The sequence below is a fragment of the Rhinatrema bivittatum genome, chromosome 1 (genome assembly GCF_901001135.1).
Source record: "Rhinatrema bivittatum chromosome 1, aRhiBiv1.1, whole genome shotgun sequence".
NCBI lineage: Eukaryota > Metazoa > Chordata > Amphibia > Gymnophiona > Rhinatrematidae > Rhinatrema > Rhinatrema bivittatum.
Window position 1 is genome coordinate 248,080,968 of NC_042615.1, and position 19,343 is coordinate 248,100,310.

General features: G+C 43.9%; 1 protein-coding gene across 2 annotated transcripts in view; it reads right to left on the reverse strand.

Annotated features, from left to right (window-relative positions):
* Positions 1–19,343, reverse strand: part of CTNNA2 (catenin alpha 2) — a 2,350,558-nt gene that overhangs the window by 1,008,109 nt on the left and 1,323,106 nt on the right. The window lies entirely within an intron of this gene.

Here is a 19,343-nt window from a genome sequence, read left to right on the forward strand (position 1 = left end):
TTAACCTTTGATTACAAAGAGCAAATAATAGTCATCATAAAAATCTTTTAGGTGCAGGTGGATATGTACAGTGCAGAGTGTTTGACAGCATGCAAACTGGCATATAATTAAGCCATTAAATTAGTTGAGGCTAATTTCCTTTGAAGAGGTTAACTTGGACCCCCAGATGCTATGCAGAAGTCAATAAACTTTTATGGTCTTATGCTACCGAGTCATTTCCTGCAGTTAAACTACCAACACTCATTATAGTGTGTATAATCATCAAAGTGTAAATAGCTGATTTATAGCAAAAAGAACTGTGATCAGTGTTATGGCATGACAAAGTGTTCAGTTAAAGCAATAAAAATGGTTAAATAAAGATTTCCAGTAACAGGCCATTTTAAAATTATAGTAAAATAAAAAGAAAGGTTTGGAATATTTATCAACAAAAAGGGTGAGCAAGCTATGACCCATCTTATACATTTTTCCAGTTTACTCAGTCCAAATTACTGGGTTTCCTTGGATTTGATCACATTTGCTCAGCTTGAAGCAGTTTAGATTTTGAAGTAGCCATCTTGGAATTAAAGGTGAATTGTTTCAGATTTTGCATGCAAACTGGCTTAACAGGTGGAGTGCTAAGAGGAAGATTCTTCATGATGTAAGCATCTTCCTCAACCAAATGATCATTTTTTGTCAACAGATTAAAGCAGTTTATGTCAAATAAATCTTGATGCAGACTTTTTAGATAAAACATGGCTACCGGATTCAAGTTGGTATTGGCAAGCTGGTTGAGACTGACTCTGATTTACAGTATATTCCTCCTCTAACTTTTCTGTATAGACTTGCCTGGTATTGAATGTTTCACCTCCCAAGTTTATCTGTTATACCTATTGTGATAATATATTTATTTTCAAATCCAGGAGCCTGAAGTAAAAGTGCAGTTCCCGCAGGCAGGGTCAACTCTAGGGCAAATGGTGTCCTGGAGAAATATTGTCATTGGCACCAGCACCCCACCATGTACAGTACACTCTCCATCACCTTCCTTACTCCCTCCAGACATTACCCCCCCCCCCCCCCACTTCTCTATTGCTCCTTCTAAACATTCCCTTCCCCCTTCCTACATCAATTTTCTTCTTCACTTCCCCCTCTCTGCAGGTATTCTCCTCTCTTGCCCCCTCTCTCTAAGCAATATCTCTCTTCCCTCCTGGCATTCTCTTACCTCCCCTTCTCTCCTCCAGACATTTTCTTCTCCTCATCCCCTCACCAGGCATTCTCCTCTTCTCCTTCCATCCATTTTGTCTCCTCCCTACTTTCCTCCAGACATTCTCCCCCTTCTCCCTCACTTTCCTTCCTCACCTTCCTCCTCAACCCCTCACCAGGCATTCTCTTCTTTCTCCATCCATTCTGTCTCCTCTCTATTTTCCTCCAGACACTCTCTCTTCTTCTGCACTCCCTCTCCCCACCTCCTTTCCTTACCAGCATGCACTCTCTCATCCTTCCATTTCCCCTTCAGACATTCTCTACAACTATCCTTCCCTCCAGATGCACCCTTGTACAGTGAGATCACCTGTCCAAACCTTCATTTTTCTGGTCCTGTGTTTCTAGTTAGCTGAACTCAACCTTCTCGTATCTCCTTAATCTATTTTTCCACTAGGAAAGTCTCTCCCGATATGCTTTATAACAAAGACAACTGATCATTTCAGAAGCCACCCTCTTGACTGACTTCATCCAGTTTATATCCTTTTGAAGGTGCAGTCTCCAGAATTATACACAATATTCTAAACGAGGTCTCACTAGGGACATGCAAGGGAAATATCACCTCTTTGTTTTTATTTTCTGCTCACCATTCCTTTTCCTATGCATCCAAGCTTTAATTGGTGCCTTGCTTTCTGGCTCTTGCCATGTGATCATGCTGTTCAATAGGGATGTGCAGAGGGATGCCATACATTGCATTCGTGATTCGGATTTGTCGGGGAGCAGATACGTTGCATTCGGCCGTATGGCGGCCCGATGCGTTAATTCGGCAATTTCTATTCGTGTCCCAGCTAAAATTAAAATTAACTACAACCCCCCACCCTCCTGACCCCCCCCCAAGACTTACCAAAACTCCCTGGTGGTCCAGCGGGGGGTCCGGGAGCCATCCCCTGCACTCACACCCTCGGTGCCGGTTTCATCATGGCGCCGATAGCCTTTGTCACAGGGGCTACCGGTGCCATTGGTCAGCCCCTGTCACATGGTCATCGGCTCCTACCATGTGACAGGGGCTGACCAATGGCACCAGTAGCCCCTGTGATATAGTATGGGCAAAGGCTATCGGCACCATTTTGAGTACTGGCATCGGACGGCCAGAATGCAGGAGGTTGCTCCGGGACCCCCGTTGGACCCCCAGGGACTTTTGGCCAGCTTGAGGGGGGCCCTCCTAACCCCCACAAGACTTGCCAAAAGTCCAGCAGGGGTCCGGGAGCAACCTCCTGCATGCCGGCCGTCCGATGCCAGTACTCAAAATGGCGCCGATCGCCTTTGCCCTCACTATGTCACAGGGACTACCAGTGCCATTGGTCAGCCCCTGTCACATGATAGGAGCACAAGATGGCGCTGATGGCCATGTGACAGGGGCTGATCGAGGGTGTGAGTGCAGGGGATGGCTCCTGGACCCCCCGCTGGACCACCAGGGCGTTTTGGTAAGTCTTGGGGGGGGGGTTCAGGAGGGTTCAGGAGGGTGGGGGGTTTGTTTACATTTTTATTTAGGTGGCTGTATAATTTGGCGAAGATTTGTGTATTCGTGGTGAATTGCGATACATTTCGCTTCCTCACGAATACTACGAATAGTGCAATATACGTTGCGGATCGCCAGTATGGCGAAAATGAATGCACACCCCTACTGTTCATCTGGCTGTTGGTAAGTAGCAGGCTCTCATAAGTAAGTTAACACCAATCCAGGCAGGTATTGTAGTGTTCAGATATCAAGCACTCGCAGAGAGTATGGAAAATAATATTTAGCATGAGTTCAATAATCATTCATTTTCATATGACATTATTTCATTTGCATGCATGGACACATATTTTTGCATGTTTATATTAGTCTTTTCAGGCCCCTATTAACCTTGGTGTGTTCTAGCACAGCACATTAGGATCTTACGCTAAAGTTAACTGAATAAGCCCCATTTTCTGGGAACTCAAAAGAGAATGAATTTTCAAACCATTTTAAAGGTAAGCTAGATGAAGATTAAAATCAAAAGCGAACACATTCAGTTAACTTGTCTGCAATTTATTGATCATTCATGCAAATCCTATACTACTTTACAACAATGAAAATATAATATAAAAAATTGTAGAAGGAAATGTAAAATGTATCTGCCATATAATATCAAGTCAGGCTTCCATCAGATCCACTAGCAACTATGAGGTCAATATTCAAAAACTATTTAGACATGTAAGTGAAAAGTTATTCGTCTAAAAGGCTAGCTGGAGATATTCAGCGTCATATGCTGCTAAATTCTAGGCACACATAAGTTATGCGGCGAACTCATATATTCAGAGTTAGCTGCTTATCCAATGACGCTAACTCTGGTTGGTCCATAGGGCTGTCCTAAAGTCAGCTGGTTTGACACAATTCTCAACTTAAATAGGAAATAACCACTTTTTCCAGTTCAAACAGATTTTGAGATGAGCAAAATAATTCATCATGAAGCAGTTTCATTGACCCACAATCTTGGAATCATGATCAAGGATCTTTAAATCACTGAGTAAAAATAAACAAAAAAAATTAAACTGAACAACACATCACCACTAAAGCATTTTGTAGATCATTATTCTTCTATTATAATTTTCAGTTCTAATTTTCTGACCACTCGAGATAACACTCAACAAAAGTTTAAATGTTATATGATCCCTTTCCTGGCATTGTGCTCTTTTTCTATTTTAATTACATTTAAAAAGTCTGCTACTTAATATTTGATCTTATAACACTTATATGAGTTATTTAGAAAGTGCACACTTTTTATTCATTAATTCAGCACAGCAATGTGTGAAATCACAAGGTGGCATTGCAAAAAACTCAAACATCTTGCAAATCGTAAATTAGAAATTTCTTGAATCACCATTTCAGCATCAAATTTTGGCTTGGCCTATCTCCAATACTATAGCAGTGCTTCCTATTAGATACCAAAATACTTTATACTGGGCTTTCAGGTGATTTAGTTCTCCTTTATGCCCCTTAATAAAGACATCCAAGTTTCAGGGTATTGGGCTATTGTGCTTCATTATGTACTGGGCTTCCAGATAGGTTGATGCACGAAATGCAGCTGGTACAGAATGCAGCTGCTTGAATTATTGCTGGGACCCCAAGGAGGGAACATATAACTCCTGTGTTGAGAGACTTTCATTGGCTCCCAGTTAAATTGGAGAGGTACCGTTGTCTTCAAGCTTTTGAGGAAAATGTCTCCATGTATATTGAGAAACAACCTTGAGTTCCATACTCCAGGTCATACTTTGAGGTCATAGGATGCTCAATTACTAGGATGGGTTTAGACTAGAGGGAGTGTTTTCTCTTCAGTGGCAGCACATGAGTGGAACAAATTGCCTGCTGTGCTTGGACAGCTGCAGGATTTTAAAATGTTTAGAAAAACTTTAAAGATAGCTCTTTTTCAGAAGTAATTTGGATGAAGTATTTATTTATTTATTTATTTTAAGTTTTTCTATACCGGCATTCGCGATAAATATCGCATCATGTCGGTTCACAATTAACAAGTGGATAGGAACATCCATGAACTACTCATAAAATGAACTACTCATAAAATGAGTAGTTCATTTTAAGAATTTTAAATGTTTAGGCGTACCTATATGTATATAATATTTTAAATTTCAATTTTTGTATGTTGTAAATTTGTTTTAATATGTAATGATTGTTCTTCTAGAGGTTGAGGAATATAAGTTATTTTAAATAAAATAAAATAAGGCAAGAAGGGTGAGTGCCAAAAGTAACACTTTGGCCTCCAAATATGTTCTTTTTCTATGGTCATGCTATGGTTACCACATTACTATTGACATGCATTAGTGTTCAGAGTATTTTCAGCAGGATATATGCAGAGTATCCTAGCCTAGAAGGTGCTATACCTGCCAATATGAATGATGGATGTGGTGTAGAAGATGGCATGATGATTGCGGGACAGAGTGAATAATAATATACTAACATAGTAAGTGCACAGTAGAGATTCATCCAATTTATGTATATACACAGACAAAATTCATTATGCAACCCAAACCAACCCCTCCTCTTCAAGTCTTTTATCTACCAATTATTTTCCCACTGTTGTCCCAAGTATGCCCCAAATCTGCCAAAGTGACGGCCTGCACTTTTTCCTCTGACAGGCATTTTCAGGACCTACAATCTTCAACCTCATTTCTCACTAAACCAAACCCAAGCCAACACCTTGATGGAAACATACTACTGCTGGTTTAAGGTTGTAACTGCCACTCCATGTAGGGCACTCCAGTACATTCCTGGAAGCACTAAAGCAGTCATACCACTGCTGTTATATGAGCACTAATTCTACAGTGACAATGCTAAAGCTACACGAGCTTTTATCAGCTCATTGGTTTTCACTCTCCTTTTCCTGCTGGCTCTGTTTGGCAGCTGATCCAATGGTATCAGAGGTAAGAAGACAAAATGAGCAAAGGGTCGAAGGATATAAGAAAGTGGTGTGGATGGGAATGGAGAAAGTGTGAAAGGGATGGGCTGATGGAGAGAAGGAAAGCCATGAACATGGGCTGGTAAGGGGCCCCCCCCTTACAAGATCCTGAAAAACACTTTTTTGGTATTTACATATGTAAACCCCTGTATAGGGTTTCCCCCTTCACTGGAGAGCTCTGAATTTGCTCAACCTGGGTGGAGAAAAGGTTATGGGGGTCCTGTGGAATGTGGACAGGGCACGCCTGCAAGGACACTGAGCAAAGGTTACCCTGCAACAAAAAACACAGTCCACACAAATGTGCTCCAAACAGAAAAGGTTTACTGTTTCAGCAAGTACAAAAAATACAATCTAGAGCAGAAATAATAGAAATAGTACACCCCAGGGTTCTGAAAGAACTCAAACATGAAATTTCAAATCTATCACTAGTAATCTGTAAACTATCATTAAAATTGTCCATAGTACCTGAAGACTGGAGGTTGGCTAATGTAACCCCAATATTTAAAAAGGGCTCAAGGGATGATCTGGGAAAGTGTAGACCAGTGAGTTTGACTTCAGTGCTAGAAAATAATCGTGGAAGCTAGCCTAAAGAACAAAATCACAGAACATATAGAAAGACATGGTTTAATGGGACACAGCCAGCATGGATTTACCCAAGGGAAGTCTTGCCTTACAAATCTGCTTCATTTTTTGAAGGGGGTTAATAAACATGTGGATAAAGGTGAACTGAGAAATGTTGTGTACTTGGATTTTCAGAAGGCCTTTTACAAAGTCCCCATGAGAGGCTTCTAAGAAATTAAAAAGCCATGGGAGAGGAGGCAATATACATTTGTGGACTGCAAACTGGTTAAAAGACAGGAAACAGAGAGTAGGATTAAATGGTCAGTTTTCTCAGTGGAAAAAGATAAACAGTGGAGTGGCTCAGGGATTTGTATTTGGACCAGTGCTTTTTAATATATTTATAAATGATCTGGAAAGGGGAATGATGAGTGAAGTGATCAAATTTGTAGATGACATAATATTATTCAGAGCTGTTAAATCACTAGTACATAGTGATAAATTACAGGAGGATCTTGCGAGACTGGAAGATTTGGCATGCAAATGGAAGCTGAAATTTAATACAGACATGTGCAAGGTGATGCAGATAGGAAAAAATAATTCATGCTGTAGTTACATGATGTTAGGTTTCATGTTAGGAGTTACCACCCAGGAAAAAGATCTAGGCATCATAGTGGACAATACAGTGAAATTGTCAGCTCAGTGTGCAGTGGCAATCAAAAAAGCAATCAGAATGTTAGGAATTATTAGGAAGGGAATGGTGAATAAAATAAAGAACGTCATAATGCCTCTTTATTGCGCCTTGGTAAGACTGCACCTTGAGTACTGTGCTCAATTCTGTTATGTTCTTATGTAGAATTCAGACACAAGAAAGCAGATATTCAACACTCCTGAAAATTTACTTATGCATTAAAAGTCTCCTCATTTATTAGTAATCTGCTCCTTCTCCCACATGTTCTTTGCTTTTCCCCAAGATAAAATACAATGTGTCTCTTGATCTTGCTCCCAGTACTCACAACTCAGTAGGTAACCCATAGAAAATCCTCCCACTTGCTTAGGGTACAGATGTTCCAGCTCCCACTTCTTGACTCTCCAAGACAGGGTTCTCGCCCTTCCACAGACAGTCCAAGCACTTGAAAGTCAGACTAGGACATCTTCACCTTGTTGTTCCTTCCTTTCTCCTAGCTCCTTCAACACCTCAACAGCTTCTCTTTTCAGCACAACTAAACAAAACTAAATTTTTACTTCAGACACTCCTCCAAAACTCTTCCCTTTTCCTTGTGAGAGGAATGTATATGCTTCCTCCATTATCCCATCCCCTTGGGGGGAACAACAAACTTGTTACTAAAAAATAGGGATGTAAATCGTTTTTTGACGATTTAAAATATCGTCCGATATATTTTAAATCGTCAAAAAATCGTTAGGGCCACGATACAATACCAATTCCCCCGATTTATCATTAAAAAATCGTAAATCGTGGGAAGGGGGAGGGCAGGAAAACCGGCACACTAAAACCCCCTAAAACCCACCCCTGACCCTTTAAATTAAATCCCCCACCCTCCCGAACCCCCCCCCCCAATGCTTTAAATTACCTGGGGATCCGGCGGTGGTCCAGAACGGCGGCGGTCCGGAACGGCCCCCTCAATAGAATCGTGTTGTCTTCAGCCGGCGCCATTTTTCAAAATGGCTGCCGCAAAATGGCGGCGGCCATAGACAAAAACGATTCGACGGAGGAGGTCGTTCCGGACCCCCGCTGGACTTTTGGCAAGTCTTGTGGGGGTCAGGAGGCCCCCCCAAGCTGGCCAAAAGTTTTCTGGGAGTCCAGCGGGGTTCCGGGAGCGATTTCTCGCCGCGAATCATTTTCGTACGGAAAATGGCGCCGGCAGGAGATCGAGTGCAGGAGGTCGTTCAGTGGCGGTCCGGAACCCCCGCTGAACGACCTCCTGCAGTCGATCTCCTGCCGGCGCCATTTTCCGTACGAAAATGATTCGCGGCGAGAAATCGCTCCCGGAACCCCGCTGGACTCCCAGGAAACTTTTGGCCAGCTTGGGGGGGCCTCCTGACCCCCACAAGACTTGCCAAAAGTCCAGCGGGGGTCCGGAACGACCTCCTCCGTCGAATCGTTTTTGTCTATGGCCGCCGCCATTTTGCGGCGGCCATTTTGAAAAATGGCGCCGGCTGAAGACAACACGATTCTATTGAGGGGGCCGTTCCGGACCGCCGCCGTTCTGGACCACCGCCGGATCCCCAGGTAATTTAAAGCATTTGGGGGGGGGGGTTCGGGAGGGTGGGGGATTTAATTTAAAGGGTCGGGGTGGGTTTTAGGGGGGTTTAGTGTGCCGGCTCACGATTTTAACGATTTTTCACGATAGTTTACACACCTAAACGGCAACAATATGATTCCCTCCCCCTCCCAGCCGAAATCGATCGTTAAGACGATCGAGGACACGATTCACATCTCTACTAAAAAAGACACATCCACCATCTGAACTCCTGGTGAAACTTACATTACTGGAAGATTTTCAGTGCTAACCAGTACAATTAGTTAACCTTTAATAGAGCTTAAGCTGCCCTACACACAAAACTCTAAAATAGCTAAAAAAAAAGTAAACATTGACATTTCTAAAATAAAAAAACATCTAAAAACAGAAGTCCTAAATATACTAAGGTAAATTTTGATTTTTAATTTAAAGACTTCCAGGTTAATTTTCAAAAGTTGTGCATGAAAATAAGAGAACTCACGTGAGTAAAACAGCATGTATATGGGTATATGCTATTTTAAAAACTTCAATATACACGTGTAAATTAGGGTCCACCAGTAACTTTACATGGGTACAAAAAGGGGCAGGCCAGGAGCATTCTGAGGAAGAGCTCTGAGGCCTTGGTTCCAGGCTTAAGCCTGACCCTGGGCCGAAGCCCCGACGTCGAGACCCGGCATTTGGGCCTGGCTGAGGCATCGGGCCTGGATCCGGGCACTGGCCTAGACCAAGGCCCAGGTTTGGGAGAAGGCCTTCAGGCTGGATTCAGGCATCAGACTTGGGTCCAGGCCAAGGCCCTGACATTGGGAACAGGCAGGTTTGTTGGGAAATTTCTCGGGCCTGGGACTTTGCCTAGGCCTGGCTGGCAATGATTTTATTTTAAATAATTTTCCAATCTAAATGAGATTCTGATAAAATTTAATCTGAATTTAACTTGTTCCATTTTGAAAATGATACAAAACAAAATAGGACATTTTGACACTTTCCTATTTTATTTCTCATGAATGCCCATCCCTTATAGTTACTCCTGCTCATATCTGAAGTTATTGATCAGAAACATCTTAAAAGTAAAAACATAGGGGGTCTGTGTAAAATGGGGGGAATGCTAGGGGAGTCTTTATGAGCTGCAGATGAACTGTGCGAACTGATAGACTAACTGGTAAAACGGGTTATTTCATTGTTTCATCTAAATAATTTGAGTACAATCTATTAGTGTATCCCTTTAAAATTAAATGTACAAATATGCAGATATATCATTTCAACACACTTATCTAGTTAAATTCTGACTTATTCACCTAAGGAGCATCTTATCCGCTACTTAAATGTACAAACTTGAACTTATCCAGATAAGTAGCGGCACTTATCCAGCTGTATTCTAATTTATCCAGCTAAGTAGCAGCAGGAGCAATGTACAGGGAGATGCTTCAAGTTGTGGTAGTGCTCTAATGTGCAATAAAGAGCATATATTGTGCAATATAGAAACATATAGAAATGATGGCAGAAGAAGACCAAATGGTCCATCCAGTCTGCCCAGCAAGCTTTCACAATATTTTTTTCCATATTTTCTGTTACTCTTGTCCCTTTAAATAACGTTTTTGGTTCTAATTCCCTTCCACCCCCACCATCGTAGGTAGCAGTGCTGGAGCTGCATCTGAGTGAAGTATCCAGCTAATTAGTTTGGGGTAGCAACCGCTGTAATAAGCCAGCTTCTCCCACGCTTGTTTATCCAGCCTGTGAATTCAGTCTTTGTTAGTTGTTTGAATATAAATCCTCCTTTCATTCCTCCTGCCGATGAAGCAGTGGGCTGGATATGTATTCTAAGTGAAGAATCAGGCTTGATTTGGGGTAGTAACCACCGTAACAAGCAAGCTACACCCATTAGGGATGTGAATCGTTTTTTGAGGATTTAAAAAAATCGTCAGATATTTTTTAAATCGTCAAAAATCGTTAGAGTTGCGATACAATACAAATTCCCCCGATTTATCGTCAAAAATCATTAAATCGGGCACGGGAATTATTTGGGGGGAGGGTGGGAAAACCGGCACACCAAAACAACCCCTAAACCCACCCTGACCCTTTAAAACCAATCCCTTACCCTCCCCCACCCTCCCGAACCCCCCCAAAATGTTAAAATACCTGGTGATCCAGTGGGGGGGGGGGGGGGTCCCGGCGCGATCTCCCGCTCTCAGGCCATCGGCGCCATTTTGGCTGCCACTAATATAAATGGCGCCGATGGCCTGATAAAAAAAACCCCACCCGACCCTTTAAACCGACCCCCTTAGCCTCTCCCACCCTCCCGACCCCACCCCCCAAACCTTTTAAAATTACCTGGTGGTTCAGGGGGGGGAGCGGGGGGCGATCTCCCACTCTCGGGCCATCGGCTGCCACTCATAAAGATGGCGCCGATGGCCCTTTGCCCTTACCATGTGACAGGGTATCCGTGCCATTGGCCGGCCCCTGTCACATGGTAGGAGCACTGGATGGCTGTATTGCCAATATTCAAAATGGCGCCGGCGCTACCTTTGCCCTCACTATGTCATAGGGGCTAACGGTCGGCCGACGGTTGGCCCCTGTGACATAGTGAGGGCAATGGTAGCGCCGGCGCCATTTTGACTACTGGCAATATGGCCCGAGTGCAGGAGGTCGCTCCCGGACCCCCACTGGACATTTGGCAAGCCTTGTGGGGTCAGGAAGCCCCCCTAAGTTGGCCAAAAGTCCTTGGGGGTCCAGCGGGGGTCTGGCAGCGATCTCCTGCACTCAGGCCGTATTGCCAATATTCAAAATGGCGCCGGCGCTACCTTTGCCCTGTCACATGGTAAGGGCAAAGGGCCTCGGCGCCATTTTTATTAACGCAGCTGATGGCCCAGGGAACGGGAGATCATTCCCCGTGGCCCCCCTGGACCACCAGGTATGTGTAAAAAGTTTGGGGGGGGGGGGGTCGGGAGAGTGGGGGAGGTTAAGGGGGTAATTTTAAAAGGTCAGGGTGGGTTTTTTTTTTTATCGGCGCGGGCCTCACTAAAAAAAATTAGTGATGTGAATTGGAATTGGAACCAATTCCAATTCACATCTCTAACGATCAGATTTCCACCCCCCCAGCCGAACCCGATCGTTAAAACGATCGGGCACACGATTCACATCCCTAACACCCATGCTTATTTGTTTTACCCAGACTATGTAATTCAGTCCTTGTTAGTATATGTCTGAATATAAAACATCTTTTCTTCATTCCCCCTGCTGTTGAAGCAGAGAGCTATGCTGGATATGCATTGAAAGTGAAGTATCAGGCATTTTTGGTTTGGGGTAGTAACCGCCGTAACAAGCAAGCTACTCCCCTGCTTTTATGTGGATGCAAATCCTTTTTTCCACGTTTTTTCTTGCCGTTGAAGCATAGAGCAATGTACACTATATATAACTCTATATATATCTATACACTATATATCATGATCATGGCAATATCATGCAATATACACAATGGGACAGATCTTAAAAGATACGCATGGGCATAGATTTGTTCGCACAACCCAGCGAGAACAAATCTACGCCCAATTTTATAACATGCAGGGTCGGCACGCACAAGGGGGTGCACACTTGTGCACCTTGCGCACGCCGAGCCCTAAGGGAGCACCGATGGCTTTCCAAGTTCCCTCCAAGGCCGCTCTGAAATCGGAGCAGCCTCGGAGGGCACTTTCCTTACTCCACTCGCCACTCCCTTCCCTTCCCCTAGGGGGGCGGGTTAGGTAGGTACCTAACCCGCCCCCCCCCCCCCCCCCAGCTCTACCTAAACCCCCATCCTGACCTTTGTTGCAGAAGTTACGCCTGCCGGCACGCAATTCCCCAGCACAGCCGCAACAAAGGAGGCCTCAGACCCACCCCCGGAATGCCCCCGGGCCCCCGTCACCCCCCCCAGACCTGCCCCCTTCCCACCCCTTTTTCAAAGCCCCGGGACATATGCGCATCCCGGGGCTTGTGCGTGCTGCTGAGCCTATGCAAGATAGGCTCGGCACACGCAGGGGCAGCTTGGGGCAGCTTTTTGGGGGTTACGCGCGTGTAACCCTTTGAAAATCTGCCCCAATATTTTGCTTATCCCCACCCTTTTACCCTCACCTAATTCAATGGTCTTCTTTGCAAATAATGTGTATGCATGAATAATGAAAATGCATGCCAGGAAGGTCACTACTAGGCAATCTGATGCAAATATTTTATCGCATTCAACGGAGAAGGTGGTCAGCTGCAAAAAAAATACCTACACCTATTTGAAATATGGTAAATATGAGGCTGGAGGCCCAGAACCTTAACACAGGTCCCAAGGCTCCCACCGCAAATTTAAAACTCTGGCCTAAAAAATTAAAAACCGTGGCTCAAGAAAAGGTTGAACAGAAACATACATATAGAAACATAGAAGTGACGGCAGAAGAAGACCAAACGGCCCATCCAGTCTGCCCAGCAAGCTTTCACACCTATTTGTTTTCATACTTATCTGTTACTCTTGGCCCATATAAATACCTTTTTGGTTCCAATTCCCTTCCACCCCCACCATCGATGCAGACAGCAGTGCTGGAGCTGCATCTAAGTGAAGTATCTAGCTAATTGGTTTGGGGTAGTAACCGCCGTAATAAGCAAGCTACTCCCACGCTTGTTTACCCTGCCTGTGCAATTCAGTCCTTGTTGGTTGCCTGAATATAAATCCTCTTTACTTCATTCCCCCCTGCCGTTGAAGCAGTGAGCTGTGCTAGATATGTATTCCAAGTGAAGTATCAGACTTATTTGGTTTGGTGTAGTAACCGCCATAACAAGCAAGCTACTCCCCTGCTTTTTTGTGGATGCAAATCCTTTTTTCCACATTTCCTCTTGCCGTTGAAGCATAGAGCAATGTTGGAGTCGCATTAACTGTGTGTATGTTTATTGAATAAGGATATTAATCTCCAGATAGTAGCTGTCATTCCTGCAAGCAAGCCACCCCCGTGCCTCTTCTCTGCTGACTCCCATCTCAACCCGGGGCCAACACTCGATGCAGTCTCGACTCTGCCAAAGTAAAAAAAAAAACATGCACATGTTGCGTGCAGGAAGGGAAGGCCAGGGCTCAGAATCCTCTTTATTGTTTTTTTACCTTTCGGAGGGATGGGGTTTTTGGGAGCCAATGACCCTATTTAAATTTGGCATATCTTTCGGGGAGAAGGCTGGTCGGGTGACTATTTTCTTGTTGGCCTTTGGGAGGGTGGGAGGGGGGGGGCTTAATTTATTGTTGGACTTTGGGAGAATATGGGCCAGGGCTACATGAGGTGGCCTGGGTTGAGACAGAGGTGAGCCCTGACCTCTTTTCAACCTCCCTGTTTGACCGCGCTACTTTTTTTCTTCTGATGGCCCTTTAAGACAATGGTAGTCCCTGGAGATTGGGGCCACGTCACTTTAAAGGGCCACTAGGTATGTTCCTTTGCCCCACAATGTTTGGCTGCAAGACAAAAGAATGCACCATAAAGCCATAACTTTTTTTTTTTCTGGGGAGGGGCCCCACTATCATGGCAACACTCTCCTGTTATACTGGGACCCCCTCCTATGATAAAACATCATGGTGTGATGCATCCAGGGATTAATCAGATAAGCCTGAAAAGTGCTACTTGTCCATCTAAGTAGCACTTTTTGGTCTTATCTGAGTATGTAAGATAGTCAGATAAGTCTAATAAAAGCACTAATTAGCTGGATAATTCTTAAAGTTCAGATTTGGCCAGTATGTAGTGTGCTAAGAACAATCCAGCTATGTAGTGCATTTTTTAGATTTATCCGGCTAGCTTACATACCCAGATAAGTCCACAACGTGCTCTTTAGATATACAAGCAGAGCTTTTCAGATTTGTTCAGCTAAGTACTGCTACTTAACTGGATAAATCAGAACTTATCCGGATAAGTGCCGGTACTTAGCCAGAAAAGACTGAACTTGTGCAGCTCGTGGTTTTTACATATATGACCATGTTTGCACACATATGTACTCATATTTTATAACCTGCACATACTGTTTGCATGCAGGTTAAAAAATACAGTAGTATATTTGTGTGTTCCCATGTTTGTGAGAATAGGCGTATGAAAGTAGTTATGAAAATTATCCTCCCTGGGTTTTCTTTCATTTTATCCATTATTACTGAGGAGTAACAGTTGATATTAGGCTTATTCATTTTTTATTTTAATTTATTAAAGCAAAATATTAAAATCCAGTTCCAGGCTGGGGATTTACAAGTTTGTCTTACAATTTTTAAATTTTATTATAGGCACTCATGGGCTTGTATTTATTGACAGGAGTTTCCTTGCCCTAAAAATGCTTTTAACTTCAGCTAAAAAGGGAATTCATTTGTAGGGAATAGAAATTGGATTGAAGACAGAATTGAAAAATACTCATGCATATAAACCTTTATAGCTAAATTGACTTTCTACAGTCAGCAGATGTCCAATGGGAGTATTGGTGTGGACCTTCTTACAAAGAGTTATAAGATGGATATCGTAAACCTGTCAACTGGCTCTTTACAAACAGCACAGTCTCAATTTCAGTGTTACAATTATAATTTTCAAGAGATTTAAAAACCATAAATTCTCTTCCTATTACCGTCCACAAGTTTATCAATGACAGGACAATGGTGCCTAGAAGCTAGAAGTCCCCAGCTATTGCCAAGACTGCAAACTACACAGGCTTTCATATGAACCTTTTATTATACAATTAAAGATAGAGTTCTCTGTGTTAAATAAAACAGATTTGCAAAACAGTTGGATTGGAAATTAGAGTGACTTCTACTCTTGTCTAATAGCCCTACAAATACTTGTCACATAACTATGTATTGCTAGGAACAGAACAGGTTAGCTCCCTGCCAAGTTCATTGTAGGACAACTGGTATAAAATAGAAGGAAAGAATGATGTATTGCTCTTCACATACAAGTGTCCTTAAAAGGGAATGAAACACGTCAGAACTGATTCACCTGTGGAGGTCTGAGACTCCAAACAGAAAAGTTGCTGAAAAAGAGATTTCATAAACATCTCCTGTCATAAAAGAGGCTATTAAATTGCAATCCGGGATGTTTTTGAAGAGACAAAACATTTATTCTGTCTGGGGTGAAAAAAGATATGCAGAACAGGTAGGATAAAAAGCAACCAATGATATGCTCCACTATATCTCCTGTTTAACCTACATATTCATATGAGGGATTTCTTTCTTTCTTTTTTTTTTTTGTTCATTTAAAAGCGCTCTACCTCCAAATAGAATTAATATTACTCAGAGTAGGAGTAAATCCTAGCAGCACTTATTTGCTTTCCTCATGTTGAAATGCATAGGAGCCAGGCCATTCCACCTTTTTTTGATTCTTCACACATTCCATTGAGATGCAGAAAAAGTCAGGAAAGAGCTCTGAAGAGGTCCTGTTTTAGAGTCCCTTCTGCCACTTTTAATGAAATAGCACTAAGGGGCAGATTTTCAAAGCCCTATGCACGTAAATCCAAGAGGATTTAGGTGCATAGGGGGGTTACGCACGCCGGGCCTATTTTCAAAAAACCTGGTGGCGCACATAAGGCCCGGGATGTGTATAAGTCCCGGGGCTTGGAAAACAGGCGGTCTGGCTGTGCGTGCATGTTATAAAATCGGGCGTACATTTGTGCGTTCCGTGTAGTGTGCACAAATGTAGGCCGCACGCGTACCTTTTAAAATCTGCCCCCAAAGTTGCATTACTTGCCTTTTTAAAAGTGACTTTGACAGACTCTCCCTACTGGTTAATCATCCCAACACACTAATCGCACATGCCCCCAAATTACAACCCCCTTTTTTCAAAGCTCAGCATCAAACTCATACACTACCTGGACCAATGTACCTACCTTATATACATTCACACACATTCATCAGTGACACACATATACCACTAAATATGAGAAAATAAGAGTCAAAACTGAACACAAAAAAAATAAAATAGATGTTTCAATGTAAACTATATACCTATATAAGCTTTTTCATTGGAGGGGGGAATTGGTTTTAACCCTTCTGTTATCGGAAGAGTAATAGCAACATGTCATGATGAGGCATGACATTCTGAGTGCCTTACATGCAATCTATAAAGAATCAAGTGCAAATAGAAAAGAAGGCAACATGTACCTGCAATAGGGGGCATATTTTCTCAACCAGGTAAATACCTTAGAGGTAGATCTTTAAAAAGTAAGCCACATTTTATAAGATGCACGCGTAGCCACGTGTATCTTATAAAATCCGGGGTCGGCGTGCGCAAGGCTGAGCAAAAGCAGCAGCCTGTGTGCGCCGAGCCGCACAGCCTGCCTCCGTTCCCTCCGAGGCCGCTCCGAAATCGGAGCGGCCTCGGAGGGTATTTTCCTTCTGCATCCCCCCACCTTCCCCTCCCTTCCCCTACCTAACCCACCCCCCGGCCCTACCTAAATCCCCCCCTACCTTTGTTGAGCAAGTTACGCCTGCTTGAAGCAGGCGTAACTTGCGCGCGCCACCTCGCATCCCCCGGCACGGGCCACTGTGCCGGGGGACTCGGGACCACCCTCACGGCCCGCCCCCGAACCGTCGCCATGCCCCCAGACACGCCCCAGACCCACCCCCTCCCGCGCCTTTTACGAAGCCCCGGGATTTACGCGTGTCCCAGGGCTTTGCGCGCGCCGGCGGCCTATGCAAAATAGGCACGCCGGCGTGCGAGTGCCCTGCGCGTGTAAATCCGGGAGGATTTACGCATGCAGGGCTTTTAAATTCTAGCCCTTAGTGAATGCATACATGCATTTGCTTTCAAGAGATTGCTGCATGATTTGGGTGATTAGGGAAAAAGTGAATATGTGAGAATAACATAAAATTAGAGAGAATAAAAGTTATGAGTATTACAAACGAAGTGAATAATAGGATGCATTTAAGAAAGCAAACTTACACTATAACAAATAAAGACAAGAGAAAATAATAAAACATACATCACTTAAACATTGGTAAATGAGTTGTTTTTCCATTGAATACAACAAGTTCCCATGCCCAAAGAACAAGAATAAAACAATGCCACAACACACACACTCAGAAGAGAGGAAAAGGAGAAGGGAGCAAGGAATTTTTAAAAAATTGGATTAAATGAGACACACAAACAAGACAGAAGAACAGAATAATATAGCAAATGGCAGCACAAAAATATAAAAATGGTCTATCCAGTCTGCCCACTGGAGATTCATCTAATTTAGGTATAAACTTTTATTTGAGATATTTTCAGGTTTAGCCAGCAATAATTATGCAAAATGTTGTCTCTTGCAACAGAACTCATTTTTGGACTGAATTGGCTTTTTACCTGTTTTATGAGAAATAGTGGATGTTGCATTTTTTTTACTATGAAAGTGATTTATTCATTGTCTTTCATACCATTCACAGTTTAACTGATTATTAGCCTTGTTGTGGGTGTGGACTCTTAGGTCGAAGGGGAGTCACCACAACTTGCAGAGAGAAGTCCTGCAGGTCTCGACTGTTGGCAGACAGAGCTGGCTGAAGCAGAGGCCCAACTGGAGATTCACCAATACCAGCCCTCGTTCTCCTTAGGTTGAGCCCTTGGGTGCTGGGACTGGCTGGACTTAAGCACAGGCCTCTGTAGAGGTGAAGATCCATTGCATAAAAGCACAGTAGGAGAGAGCAGAGTCAGGTCAAGCAGCGGTTAGGGCAGGCGGCAGATGATCAGAGTCTGGTTCAGGCTATGGTCAGACTTCTCTCAGAGTCGTGGTTGAGGCAGTGTTCGATGGCAGGCAGAGTTCAGTTAATAACAGTACATAGGCAGAGATCAATGGCAGGCAGAGGTCATACAGCATCACGGTCCAATCCGGAGGACAAGGGACCACAGGAGCAGGAAGGGACCCTGAAGACAGATGAGGGAAGGCTGACAAGAAAGACAAGAACTCAAGATGAACCAAACTGCCAACGGAATCAGGAACAACATAGAGGAACTCAGGAACACCCAGCAGGAATCAGGAGCCAGGAACAGAAGTCAGGAACCAGGAACACAGAGGCAAGGATCTTCTCCAAGGAGAAGACCTATTTCTGAGGCATTGGAAGGGTCGCTGTCTCAGCCCTTTATATGGCAAAGATGATGATGTCATCAGGATGCACCTCTGAGGTCTTCCTGCCACTCGCCCTTTAAAAGTGGTGCAGTCAGCATGTGAACGCCTCAAGGGAGGCAGGGACCTGCCATCTCGGTGGCATCCTGCTGCACAAGAAGAGAGCAGCCAGCAGGAACATTGCAGCACAGCCTCCTGTGCGTTCAGAAGAGATGGCCCAATTGGGGATACCAGTGGAAGTTCAGATGCAGGTGCACCGGACATCTGCATCTCGTCAGGGAGGCCTGCTGCAGTGTTGGGAGGCAGGATGGACAGGCCTGCCAGGAGATAATAATGGTGGACCGCGGGCCCATCCCATGGTCTGCTGAATGCAACAGTACTCTCTCCCCTAAACCCCCTGCCTGAGAGTTTAGGTTTTTTAGTGTGCATGGGATGAAATTCTCTCAAACGTTTCTTATCAGAATATTAGAGGCAAGCTCCCTCGTATTATCTTCCGGGCCCTATCCTTCCCATGATATAAAGTATTCCCATCCCTTGGCTCGTTATCTGATGTCCAGAATTTCTTTTACTTGATAAGTAACATCATCTTCTGAGGATACCTCTTGAGGGTCAGGTAGTTTCCTAAAGGTCCAAGAGAGGATTAGAGGTTGTAAAAGTGAAACATGGAATACGCTATGGATTCTCAGAGAAGCAGGTAAGTGTAATTGAAATGGTATTGGGCCAAGTTGGGATAGGATAGGGAATAGCCCAATGTATCTAGGTGCAAGCTGCCTGGAGGGTATCCAGAGCTGGATGTGCCGGG